Source organism: Canis lupus, chromosome 16 (genome assembly GCF_003254725.2).
Source record: "Canis lupus dingo isolate Sandy chromosome 16, ASM325472v2, whole genome shotgun sequence".
In the NCBI taxonomy this organism is placed as follows: Eukaryota; Metazoa; Chordata; class Mammalia; order Carnivora; family Canidae; genus Canis; species Canis lupus.
Window position 1 is genome coordinate 35774066 of NC_064258.1, and position 14234 is coordinate 35788299.

General features: G+C 48.3%; 1 pseudogene; it reads left to right on the plus strand.

Annotated features, from left to right (window-relative positions):
- Positions 1 to 8456: 8456 nt before the first annotated feature.
- LOC112671240 (60S ribosomal protein L12-like) lies at positions 8457 to 8953 on the plus strand (annotated as a pseudogene).
- The last annotated feature ends 5281 nt before the right edge of the window (positions 8954 to 14234 follow it).

A 14234-nucleotide genomic window follows, 5' to 3' on the forward strand; every position in this document is an offset into this window, starting at 1 on the left:
AGACCTGCCCAGCGCGCTCCCCCACATTGCACTATTCTTGGGCTTCTTTTCTTCCTTCAGCTCCAGAGGATGTGATGAACAAGAGGGAAAAAACTGCTGCTGAAAGAAGCCTCATTCGCTCAGCTTGAGGGACAAGCTCTCCTCTTCGCTGAGGCCCCTCAGGAGCCCCCCAGGACGTGCCCGGGGGAGGGGGGGCTGGAATCACTGGTCTGGTCTGGCCAGAGCGACTTCCTTCCTGGCCTCCCGGCGCTGTCCTGTTCGCCAAGGCCCAGTTAGCGGTTAGCCACCTGCCTCCCCACCCCGCATCGTGGTGTTGGGGACCTGGGGGGCTGGTGATCGTGGGCCCTAACTACAGCCGCCTCCGGCTTCCTTCTATCCTGCTTCTCCCCTGGTTTCTATGGTCAGGAAGGCCCTCCCCTTGGCCACCAGCTGTCGGGGTGCGGGGGGGGGGTGGTGGTGGTAAGGAGAGCTGCCTGTCAAAGCTGTCCCTCCAAATAGTCCAGCCAAGATCGCCTCCTGCTTTGCCCAGCACAGCTCCTCCGGGCCAGAAGAGGGGGTTCACTGCACCCCAAACTCTCTCGTGAGCCGCCTTAGTGCTATCTGTGTTCGCCCCCCCTTGTACACACCAGGGAGCCTTAGGGAGGAGGATCAAGAGTGAGAATCTGGAGCCAGACGCCTGAATCACAACTCTGGCTCTGCTGCTTCTAGCTTCCTACCCCAGAACCCCAAGATGTGCCCCAGACTCTGTGCGCCTCACCGTCCTCATCTGTGAAGTAGGAGTAATTGTGGGACGTGCCTCATAGGCCGGGTGTGAGGACTGACTGGGCTATCATAGCCCCTAGAACCGCTCCTGACGTGGAGTGAATGCTCCAGAACTATTTGTAACCGTGATCACATCTCTTCTCACCCCTCGTACGCTTCAGGGCCTAACCAGAAGTCTCATCAGGGTCTCTCCCTTCTCCAAACTCCAGAGTCCGGTCATTGGAATCATGAATGGTAATGCTTTCGATCACATATTGTCCATAGGGTGTGACCCCATATTTTTCCAGTCACTCCACAGGGGAGGCCGAGTGCCCGGCTCAGGTACAAGGTGTCTCCCCTGGCCACCAGCTACCTGAATCCCCACCGAGTCTCCATGAACTAGGATGTTTGGGGGCGGGGGGAACAGATTTCTTACAAACCGGTTTCAAAACTCTCTCTTAGGGCTTCCATATTTAAGTTCAAGCAACCAAGAGTTACTTTTCATGATCCTAGTGTGTGTTTAGTCCTGTGGACACAAAAAGATTAATCAACCCATCATCTGAGCTCGAGCCAGAAACCTTTGAGTCATGCCTCCCTCTCATGTGTCCCTTCCCCTTAGTCCCCATGTCAATCTGTCACTGGGCCCTGCGGCTTTCACCACATCCTTCCTCTCCTAAACTTCTTCATGGCATAGCCCTAATCAGGGCCCCTCTGTTTCTTGCCTAGACTGTTGCAAAAAGTCCTCCCCGGTCTCCCTGCTTCCAGTCCCTACTGCTAAAACCCCAGAGGTAGCTTACCAAAATACAAATTAGATCCTTTCATTCTAAGAGCTAAAAACTGTCAGTGTTTCCTACTGTCTACCGAATACAAGTTCAAATTCTACACGAGGCCACTATCACTTCTGTTCTACAAACCTAAAGGGCTCAGCTCCCACCACGTGGGCTCCCGCACACATTCCAAGCATCTCACCCTCCTGCCTTGACCACACTCTTCCTCTGCCGAGAACAACTTTCTTCCCCGACTCTACCTGGCAGCCACCACCCTTCCTTCAAGACTAGATCAGATGTCACTTCCGTGAACTTCCCCCAAGTTCGTCTTGGCATCTTTCTGTTCCCATAGGACTTGGGACAGTCCTTTATTACGATGCCTGTGGCTGTTTGTAGAATTTCCTCTGCTGTGTGATGGCTCCCAGGGGGAAACATGGCTCCAGCTTTGTTCAATTGGCACCCATCCCTAGCGTGCATTAGATGATGGGGAGATAGGGCATTGACCTAACACAAATAGCACCCTAAAGGGATTGGCCTCGCATTCTTCTCTAGCTCACTTTAGCAATATTGATCAGGAGGGTGGTTTATACTCCATTTTGCTCATCCCATTCTCTCACATCCACTCCAGCCAAGGGGTGGATTCTCACCAACGGCACTAGAGACTTCCATATCGTGAAACCTCAGGTCTCTGTCCTCAGCTTCCCAGTGGATCACCATCTCCTCTTGGCTCCCTTTCTTCCCCTGGCTCCCTGGGCCGGCACACAAGCTCCTGGTGTTCCTGGTGTTCCTCATTGTTGGCTCCTTCTCAGACTTAGCTAGTTCCTCCTGTGTCCCTGACCTCTTGATGCTAAAGAGTGTTAGAGCTTGATCCTAGGACCTCTTCTCTTCTTTATCTACTTTCTACTTCACTCTATGGGTCACTTTATCCAGAGTCATGGCTTTAAGCACCATCTCTATGTTGATTACTTCTGAATTTAAAATTCCTGCCTATCCTTCTCTCTTGAACTTAAAGTTCCTATATCCAACGGCACACTCCACACCACCGCTCCACCTTTCAAACTTGTTAAACTGAAATCCTGACCTACCTCCCCACTACCTTCCTCTCCCTTTCCCCATCTCCATCTTCCCCCTCATCCAAACTTCCGGTTGTTCAACTCAAACACCTTGATTCGACTTGGAGTTCTTTCTTTGTCTCACACCCCACCTCTGATATGTCATCTAACCTGCTGCTCTGGCTTCAATGTGTGTGCAGAGTCCAACCACTTCTCACTGCTCTGGCCAGTTTCACCTGGCCTATTCCAATAGGTCTCTATCTGGTCACCTTGCTGTGGCCATTGCCCCCATCAGTTTATTTCAACAAGACAACCTGATCGATCCCATGAAAACCTGAACCAGATCAGGTCATTGCTCTGTGCAAAACTCTCCAGTGGTTCCTATCTCACTTACATTAGCCTGAAAAGCTCCATGTGAGATGTGGCTCTACTACCTTTCTGGTGTCACCTGCTACTGACTGCTCTCTCCCTCCCTCCTTGACTCAGCTTCAGCCACACTGGCTTCCTTGCTGTTCCTCAACTAGGTCAGGCACACTTTGCTTCAGGGATACTGGACTTACTGTTCTTTCAGCCTACAATGCTTCCCAAAGATGCATGCTTATCACCTTTAAGTCTTTCAAAAGGCCCCTTTCCCAGTGAGGTCTTCCCTCAACACCTGTTATGATACTTGTCATTTCTTTAAAATACTCCAATGTGGTCAGTCGTGTATTACATACGTGCCCGTTCATTTAAATTTTCATTCTAGAGATGGTCAGTTAGTGTGTGGTCAAGAATGCCCAGTTCAGGAACACCCAGCTGGCATTCCACTGGAAAGGGCCACACTCTAAGGTGGCTGCTCTGAGAATTTCTGTGGTCTCCATCTCAAGCAGCAACCGACACTGCTAATTAGCACAATTATTTTTTTTAAAGGCCTTTATTGGTAAAACTACCTGTTAAGTAGCTTAGTGAAAGTGAAGAAAGGGCTTTCTTAGGTAAAATTAAAATTATGTCTCTGGATTGGCTCCACTAGTTCACTACAATCAGTTAGGGACACAACCTACTCTTACATAAACAGGGTGTAAGAATCCAGCAAGGCTTGTAAGCGGCATCCATTGGGAGAAACTTGCTCCCTACATCCAGACATTGGTTTGGAACAAGTTGTGGTACATGACCCCAACTAGAAGGCACAGAACCTTGGAAATGTGGAAAGGTCACGGGAACTCAGAACAAGTTTTATGAATGATTTCAGGCCTGCTTTGCTAATAATTACTTGGTTGATAGATGTCATAAGAAGAATCTGGTTTGAGATGTGTTTTGGTTATTTCCTGGTGGTGACATTATGAGGGAGTGTTGACCCCTCATCTACCTCAAACTTCTCAGTGGCCAGCATCATCTGCCAAAAAGAACCTAAGAATTGAGCGTATGTGAACCTGCTTAGGTCAAATTTCTGTCAAATTTCTAAAACCATCTTATGTAAAATGTTTACCATCCTCCCACACTGCATAGCTCTACCCCTGTTTTATTGTTTTCCATGACCTATTAACATCTAACACCCTATATGTATTAGTTTTTTGGCTTTATTGCCTCTCTCCATCTGTAGATGATATAAACACTACAAGGTCAGGGATTTTTATCACAATTTATTTGTCTGTTTTGCTCACTACTATAGCCCAGTACACATAACAGTGCCAGGTATAATAACAATGCCTGGATATTTGTTAACTGAAGGAATAAACAATGAGGGAGTGTTGAAAGGCTTTAAAAGACAAGAGGATTACTTTTGCCTGGAAAATCAAGAAAATGTACATCCAATCGTGACATAAAAGAAAGACAACCAGAGTCGTCTAAATGTATAGACAGGAATTTATTGTTTGCCAGGCAAAGAGAGTCACATCCTTTAAAAAAGGTCACTGAGTCTCCTTGAACTGAAAGTGAAAGAGGCAGATATGTCAACAGAAGTTTTGTCCAAATTTCCAGTTGATTCAAAAGTGAAGCTTGAAGTCTCTCTTCAGATGGGTTACTGTTCTGGTTTTGTGTCACTTGGATGTGGGGCGATTCTCAAACAGGTCCACGATGGGTTGCGGGAGGCCCTGGTGGCCTGGTAGTCACACGGGGGCAGACTCGTCTGTGTGTGCTCAGAGTGGGGCGAGATCTTTCTTCAGCTGTCTCAAGAGATGTAATAGAGGGGCATCTGGGGCAGAGAGAATGTTTCCTGAGCCAAAGCACTCCGGAAAGAAAAATACAGAGCACATCCAAGACACAGAGCAAAGGGTAAGTCCAGACGAAGGCTGAAGATGTTGGGAAAGGAGATAGACGTCCTACTGGAAACCCCTTGAACGTGGCCAGCAATGGAGTCATGGGGCACTTGGAATCAGGAAACATGATCAGAGCTGTGTTCAAGAAGGTTAATCGAGCAGCGGTGTGGGGATAAGTCTGTGGACGCGTGGCCAGGCTGGGTGGGAAGCACTGGAGCTAAGAGACATCTGTGTCTCCATGGATATCCTGGAGAGGGCTGGGAATCCCTCTTCCTCTGCCATGTTTCCCTCCCTGCTCCCCAGCAAAGCTTCAGGCAGATGCTGGGGCTGTGGAATGGCCAGTGGCTTATTTTCTGCTGCACTGGGACGAAGGGGGTACTTTCAAGGACCCAATACCCAATAACTCTCACACAGCTGCTACCCCTGCCAACCAAATTGTGCTTGCTTCTCTGTCACCTCTTCCCCTTTTGGCACCTCCTGGAGAAGATGGGAACTAGGCTGAGAAGGGCAGGAAAAGGTAAAAGAGAGGCAGGAGAGAACACTGCCATGGACGGGCTGGCTTGGGCCCATGCAACACCCTTCACAAGGCTGACCTCTTCTCTCTTGTGGCTCCTCTGCCAGAGAGGCCTGCCCACCCGAGCCCCGGCCACAGCAGGGCAAGAGAGCATGGGAGGGACGTGGGGGTGGCACGTGGAAGGTGCTGATTCCAGCAGGCCTGCAACATGCCTTCTGATTGAGAAACTCCTTCCCTGTCTTCAGGGACGTCCTCCACTCGCTGCCTTCTAGAGCAAGGAGAGCCAAGCTCCCCCAGCAAGCTGGCACTCTCCCCTGTCGCCTTTGCTCTTTCCAACTGCTCTTAGCAATTGCTTCTCACTCTCCTGACAAGCCACAGGTCACCTTCCACAGCCTGGGAAACTGCTCATCACTGGAATCTGACAACTAGTACAAGTGCCTTTGCCTTGGCCTCCATCCAAGGCTACAGTGTTTCGATTTCAGTGTGTGGCCACTCTGCTCTCTCCCCTAGGAGACCTCTGCCCTCCCTCTGCTTGTCGTGGGCAGGTGCCCTTGGGAATAGGCTTCCTAGCCCTCCACCACAGCCACTGCCAGCCTGGCAGGACTCCAAGATCCTTCCCTGGAGGTCTGAGATATCATGAGGAGGGGGGCATAAGCCATTGACCCAGCAGGCAATTGCTCACCGATCGGAAATAAATGCATCTGGGCACCTGGGTGGCTCAGTCGGTGAAGCATCTGCCTTTGGCTCAGGTCATGATCCCAGGGTCCTGAGATCGAATCCCAAATCAGGCTCTCCACTCATCAGGGAGTCTGCTTCTCCCTCGTCCCCTCCTTCCTGCTCATGATCTTTCTTTCTCTCTCTTATGCTCGCTCGCTGTCAAATAAAATTAAAAATAATCTTTTTAAAAAGAAAGAAAGAAAGAAAAGAAAGAAAGGAAGAAAGAAAGAAAGAAAGAAAGAAAGAAAGAAAGAAAGAAAGAAAAAAGAAAGAACGAAAGAAAGAAAGAAAGAAATGCATCTGTCTGATTTCTAGATGGGCATGTCCTTGGGGACCTCAGAGAAGTGAGTAAGCCAAGACATAGGGTAGGGCAACTGAGTCTTGAACCAGGGAGCATGTCGGGCTCTTCTACATCATCACACTGAATCCTCAGGCTAACCCCAAAGACTGTATTTTGTCCCATTTACCAGCAGAGGAAACCAGAGCTCAGAAATACTCATTAACCGACCTAAGAGCACACTGTTAGAAACAGCCGACCTGAGGTCCAAATCCAGGTCTGGCTGATTCTAGAACCTAAGCTCTCTCAAGCCATACACAACTACCTCCTGGGAGAGTGTCAAGAAGAATGACATTGAAGATTTCAGGCCCCTTTCTGGGAAAAGTTCACAACAGTTCTATTATGTCACCAAAATTCATATGTTAAAACTCTAATTCCCAGTACCTCAGAATGTGCTGTATATATTTGGAGATAGGGTTTTTAAGAGGTAATTAAGTTAAAATGAAGTCATAAGGGTGGGCCCCAATCCAACATGAGTGGTGCCCTTACAAGAAGAAGAAAGTAGGACACAGACACGCAGAGGAAAGGCCATCGTGAGGACACAGAGAGGAGCCAGCCACCTACGATCCAAGGAGCCACCCCTGCCAGCACCTTGACCTAGGACTTCTGGCCTCCAGAACTGAGAAAATACATTCGTGCGGTTGAAGCTACTCTGTCTGTGGTCCTTCACTGTAGCCGCCCAAGCAGACTGGGATGAGTCCCCATTTTCTGGGTGCCCATTATTTCCTAGGCCCCACACAGGGGATCTGACATGGAGTTTTGTTCAGAATAGAGTCCCATCAGGGTGGGAGTCAGGGAGGCTTGGCCCTCTCAAAACAAGACTAGAAGTGTAGGAGGGACTCAGAGTACATAGACACTGACCCTGCCTGATGGCAGACATCAGCTGACCTAGAGGCCCTGGATGGGGTGGGGGTGGGGGTGGGTGGGAGGTGGGGGTGTAGGGGGAGGCCAGGCCTTTCTTCTCCTGGCCTAACTCATGGAAGGGCAACTGCTTTTCTCCTCTGTGATGAGGACAATGAAATGCAAGAGGCCTCACTCTTGGGGGGGAGGGTTAGGGGGGAGGGGGGCCCCCCTGGTCTCCCCTGTCAGTCATCACCCAGAGACTGCTTGACCCTCCAAAGTGATAACTGCCTTTACAGAGGCGCAAACAAGTGGGAAAAACCAGACTGGAGGCAGAATACAGTCCATCTCTGAACTTCTCAAGCCCTAAATTTGAATACAGCCTCTCAAGAGGGGACAGGAGTTAACACACAGAAAGGGAGAGGAAGAAAGCCCCTTTGAACAGCTAGGGTCGGGAAGGAACCAGGGGCTTTTACAAGAATGAGCCCAGGTCTAGAGAGGGAGGTTGGAAATGGGTGTTTCAAGGAGAAAAAAAACATTTTTTCTACACACCCGTTTGTGCAGAGTATATGTACATACAGACACGTGTGTATATGAATGTGTGTGTATATGTGAATGTGTGTGTGCACATACACACTTCATCTTCTGAAATGCGCGGTCTCCGGGAATTTCATACAGAGAAGAGGCCTTTGCCAGAGCTGCCCTACCGGGAAGGCATAAGCCCACCTGCAACATTTTTCTGGATTCTTCAGTCAGTTTGGAGAGAAGGCAAAGAAACAGGGGCCCTCATCTGTAAGACCGGAAGAGTCTATATTGTTAGCATTCTGCAGTTTGGTGTCCTCCAGACTCAGAACTTCCAAATGGACTCCCTGATCATTTAAAAGACAATCTCTGTGGGCACCTGGGTGGCTCAGCAGTGGAGCATCTGCCTTTGACTCAGGCCATAATCCCGGGTCCTGGGATTGAGTCCCGCATCCGGCTCCCTGCAGGGACCCTGCTTCTCCCTCTGCCTGTGTCTCTGCCTTCTCTGTGTCTCTCATGAATAGATAACTAAAATCTTTAAAAATAATAATAAAAACATGTTTTTCCCAACCCCAAAGACCGCGAAGTTACTGCTAATGGCCCCCAGTCCTGTCTCCAGCCTTTCCTTTTAAAATCACCCCCAGCTTTTGGCTTTAGGCTCAGAGGAGGCAAAGGGGCAACTGTCTTTGGTCATCCCGAATCCGGGTTCATCCGACACCAGCTGCCTCCACCATGCTGCCGCCGAAGTTTGACCCCGAGATCAAAGTTGTGTACCTGAGGTGCACTGGTGGTGAGGTCGGTGCCACGTCTGCCCGAAGATCGGCCCGCTGGGTCTGTCTCCAAAAAAGGTTGGTGATGACATGGCCAAGGCAACCAGTGATTGGAAGGATCTGAGGATTACAGTGAAACTGACCATTCAGAACAGACAGGCCCAGATTGAAGTGGTACCTTCTGCCTCTGCCCTGATCATCGAAGCCCTCAAGGGACCACCAAGAGACTGAAACTGAAGCAGAAAAACATTAAGCACAGTGGAAATATCACTTTTGAAGAGATTGTCAATATTGCCTGACAGATGCGACACCGATCTTGAGCCAGAGAACTCTCTGGAACCATTAAAGAGATCCATCCTGGGGACTGGCCAGTCTGTGGGCTGCAATGTTGATGGCTGTCACCCTCATGACGTCAGAGATGACATCAATAGTGGTGCAGCGGAATGCCCAGCTAGTTAACTACAAAGGAAAATATTTCAAAAAAGGATCATTTGAATAATAAATAAATAAATAAATAAATAAATAAATAAATAAGATAAAATAAAATAAAATAAAATAAAATAAAACCACCCCCAGCACCCCAGGAAAATGTCTCCTCTAGACCTGTACCCACTGACGTGGGTAAAATATTTCCCAGCGGTGCTTTGCTTGCTCCACTTTTATTCACATGCACAAAACAGAAAAAGGAAAAGCCTCTGCTGGACCCCCACCTTCTAGAAGAGAATACATTCCGACCACACTTCATTCCAAGCCTGAAAAATAACCCTTGTGAAAGGGAACCAAGGGTACATGGTGTTTCTGCCTGGGGCCAGGAGCTGTACCCTTCAGCTGGGCTCTGCGGCTCCGGGCCCCCCACAAGCGCCCTGCAGGGCCTCAGCCATGCCAGCAGCCAGCTCCGGTCAGAAGACCCCACAAAGCTCATGCGGGTTCGGGGCAGGGTCGGCAAGAGCCCGGAGCTCTCGGGCGTGGCTCAAGCCAGAGGAGCCCCAGGAGCAGCTGACCCAGGGGGGCTAGCTGGAGGCCCAGGGTCTGGATGGGTCTCTCTGAAGAACTGAGCAGCAGGCCGGGTCGTCCCCCCCCGCCCCCCCCCCAAGCACCAAAACCACATCAAAAATGCAGGAGGTGGTGGTGGGAGAAGGGAGAAGGCAGCAGCAGTGATGGTGTGGTGCAGCAGGTAGATCCTACAGGGTGGTTGGAACAACGGGAGGAGCACAAATGAAGCTGAGTGATGGGCCGGGGCGGGGGGGGGGGGGGGGGGGGGCAGAAGCTCTCTTCTGAGCCTTGGCGGTGATGAGCACCTTAAGGCATGTGGGTTCCCAGTGCTCGGTGCAGAGCTCTGGCTCGAGGATTATAGGAGTTCGGCTGAGGCTCAAGAACACGGCTTATGGTGTTGTTGGCACATGATGCGGGCAGTGGTTATAACGTGCATTTGCTGAGAGTTCTCCAGGATGACTTGAGTTGCTATTGAAAATAAGGAAAACTCAGTATAGAATGGCTAGCCTGGGGATGCCTGGCTGGCTCAGTGGTTGAGCGTCCAGCTCAGGGTGTGATCCTGGGGTTCCGGATCAAGTTCTGCATCAGGCTCCCTGCAGGGAGCCTGCTTCTCCCTCTGCCTGTGTCTTTGCCTCTCTCTCTGTGTCTCTCATGCATAAATAAATAAATCTTAAAAAAAAAAAAAAAAGAATGGATAGCTTGCCTCAGACTGAATATTTGTGTCTCCTCCAAATTCATATGCTGAAACGATACCCCACAGGGTGATGGTACTAGGAGGTGGGGCTTTGGGAGGTGATTAGGTCATGAGGGTGGAGCCCTCAGGAATGGGATTAGTGTCCTGGTAGGAAGAGACAAGTGAGAGCTCGCTTCCTCCCTCTCTGTTCTGTACCATGTGATGATGTCATGAAAAGACAGCCACCTGCAAACCAGAAAACAGGTCCCCCCCAGGCTCCAGATCCGCCAGCACTGTGATCTTGGACAGAATCTCCAGCCCCTGGATCTGTTGTTTAAGCCACCTGGCCTGTGGCACTTTGTCATAGCAGCCTGATCAAACTGAGACAGATAATTTGCCCAGTGGAAGAATTGGAGGCTACCTTTTAATCAAGGAAATTTCTTATATAACATTGGTGAAAAGACAAGCACTGTGCAGAAAACAGAAAGAAAGAAATGAGTGAACATATGTGGAATTTAAGAAACAAAACAGATGAACGTAGGGGAAGGGAAGGAAAAATAAAATAAGATGAAAATTGAGAGGGAGGCAAACCATAAGAGACTCTGAACTCTAGGAAACAAACTAAGAGTTGCTGGTGGGGATGGGGTAACCAGGTGACAGGCATTAAGGAGGGCATGTGATGTAATGGGCACTGGGTATTGTATGCAACTGATGAATCCCTAAATCCTACCTCTGAAACTAATTTTAAAAATATAGATTTGGAACAAAAAGACATAAAAGAAGGAAGGAAGGAAGGAAGGAAGGGAGGGAGGGAGGGAGGGAGGGAGGGAGGGAGGGAGGGAGGAAAGAAAGGAAAGAAAGGAAAGAAAGAAAGAAAGAAAGAAAGAAAGAAAGAAAGAAAGAAAGAAGAAAGAAAACAAGTGAAAGGCAGCAAGTGCTGGAGAAAGTCAGAGGAAGGAAGGGTTGGTTGCCCTTCCCAGTCAAGTGGTCACAGGAGGTGTCACTGAAATAGTGAGACATGAGTGTGTGGATGCATGGGGCTGGGTGGGGACATATGGAGGGGGCTGGGAGGAGGGGGCATGGAGCCGTCAGGACACTGGGAAGCAGCACAAAGGATCCAGGGACCTTTCACGGTATGCTGGCCAATGGGCAAACATCTGGCTTAACACCTAGGCCAACTCAGTAGCCCAGCCTGATGACACAGAACCAACCTGTGCTTTCCAATGCACCTGGAGTTTTGCCAGTTGCACCTCCATGGAGAGAATATTATGGGTAAATCAGAAATGCTGCCTCACAGACATCTCCTAGCTTCTTAAATTCTCTAAATGAACAGGAATAAGATTTGGGGAATGACACTCCCCAAAATCAGACTTGGTGTTAGTAACACTCCCCTTGAGAAGATGTGGAAAGTGAAGTTCAGAACCCATCCAAAGTTGTTCCCGGCTGCCAAATGGCCAAGTTAGCATAGAAACCCACATTTGTCTGGCTCCAAAGCCTGTCTTTTTTCCCTGTAACCAAACAAAACCCAGGTCTGGGGAGGATTCAAAGCAGTGACATCTGGATGGGCCTTCAAAAGGGATCTTTGGTCAACTAGAAGAGAAGATAGACCTCATTACTTTTTTCTTTGGTGGGGAGGTTCAAGACTGTGACAGGATACAGGGCACAGGGAGTCTGGGGAAAAAAGAGAAATAGATTAGATTAAAAACGGAGTTGGCTGGGTGCAAATTAGCTAACCTCTAATAAATGGGATCAATAGCAGGATGTAATTAACCACTGCTTAAAGAGGACCCTGGGTATTTCCCTCAGGGAGCAAACCCCTGGGGATTGTTATGCTAATCCAACTGAAAAGGTAGAAGGACACTACAATTCTTATCTGGGAAAGAATGGAGCACATTTGAGCTATTCTCCTTTTGTCTGTGGATGCCAGATGGCCCAAATCATTAAAAAAAAAAAAACAAAAAAAACTGGATTACACAGAAGATGAGATTATATGGAGGAAAATGTACACTGTCAGAGGAACAGCTTTCATAGTGCGGGACGATGGAGGCAGATGTTGGGAGCGGGGTGCGGGGGCAGGTGGGGCTGTCATCCTGTAGGAACATCTCAGAACTGCCGCCCACTGGAAGCTTGAGGGAGAGAGCCGAGTCCTTTTGCTCATCCTCACCTCTGCTTCTCCTTTTGTTCCTGCGCACGGCTGGCTGGCCGGGAATCTGAGTATCCCATCCAGCTGGGGGAGGCTGTTCAGGCCCCGGGTTCCAGAAAACTATTACCTCAACTGAAGAGAACCGAGCAATCTCAGGCTGTGTCCAAGCCTTTTGGCGGCTCCTGGGTGGCTCCGTGGTTGAGCATCTGCCTTCAAGGGCTCAGGTCCTGATCCCAGGGTCCCAGGGTCCAGTCCCCCACTGGGCTCCCCTTGAGGAGCTTGCTTCTGCCTCTGCCTATGTCTCTGCCTCTCTGTGTGTGTCTCTCATGAATAAATAAATAAAATCTTCAAAACAGGAAAAGCTTTTTGCTTTTTGCTAAAATTGTTTACTTGTCAATTAGGTGGCTATTTTTCATTAAGGAATTGTTGGTTCTTGGCCTGTCTACCTGAAAACTGGGGAATAAGGGCTTCAGGGTTTCTAAATGGCTAAGGGTCTCTAAAGCCACTGACTGGCTGAGACCTGCTTATCCTTGGAGCAAAGCTCTAGCTGAAACTTTGATACTCCTCTTTGCACTGCCCAGCACCTGGTCAAGCTGTGATATGGTTAGGGAAGGGATCGAGATGTACCCTCCCAAAATATGCCTCTTTGGCAGAAAGATGGTTTTGAGGTGAAGGCAAGTGTCAAAAAGCAGACATAAGAAGAGCTCTCTGCTCCCTGCCCATCTGCCTGAAAGCGGTATATAAATTTCCCTTGTGCAGGTGTCTCCTCCTTCCATGTAAGGAAGAGAACAACCCTTATCGCCAGAGACACAGATGGCATCAAGATGAGTCTGTACTAATAAACCTTCCTAAACAATCTTTATCTACTGTTAGTTTCCCCCATATATCTCCTAGTTGCCTTTCCATAATTTATCAGCCCTAGAAGCCCAGCCCTCCTTTCCTTTGTTCAGTCATTCACCTATAATCTATTGCTCTTTGTTAAAACGGCATGGAAGTGCTTAAGTTTAACCACTTTTTTGGCTTTCATTTCTGTGAAGACCCTGTGCATGTAAAAAACAAATAAATAAAACTAACATCAATTAAAATTAAATGGATTTTCTCCTGTTAGCCTGTCTTTGTCAGTTTAATTTGCAGGCCCCAGGTACAAACCTAAGGGGGTAGAGGAAAGATTATTTTTTCCTTCTCCTACAGTTATGATGAGAGTTAACTAACTGTTAAAGAAAGCCTCAGTGAGGCCAAAATGTGGAAGCAAAGAGGAGCATACACATATAAAAGGTAGGACACACACTCTGAGCACTTCCTGGTCAGGAAGGACTGTGTCCAGGGCTGTCTGCAGAATGAATGTGGGGATGTCAGTGGATGATGATGATCTGGGGCTGTGATGGCAAACAAGAGGCACAAAATGGGTCTTCTGCAACTTTGTGGGGTTTTGTTTTTGTTTTACTGTTTCTCTAGTGAAGAAATAATGCACCAAAGTCCCCTATTTTCTGCAATAGTCTTAACTTGGGGCTGTTTTTATTGTTTTCGATTAAAGAAGATTTAGGAGATCTATAAACAAATGTGATGAATGCTTACTTCTTGGTAAGAATTTTTACAGAAATAATTCCGTAAGTCCCAAAATCTTTTCTGAGCATGTACTTGAAAGTTTGGTTTGGAAAATATGTTCACCAAGGCTGGATCCTTAGAAAGGTGATTTAGATATTTTGTTGTCTTAAAAAAAAGTAAATAATAATTTTGTTTTTCCTAGTTTTAAAGACAGTAAAATTAAGATCTAGAACAACTAAAAAAAAAGATCTAGAACAACTGACTTGCCTGAGATGATGTCGCTGTCACTAGTAGAGTCGGGCCCTCACCTAGGTCATCTGGCATCTAGGTCGGCTCATCATCCACAGCATAGATTTTCTAGAGAGCTTTTGCATCATCTTGGCTCT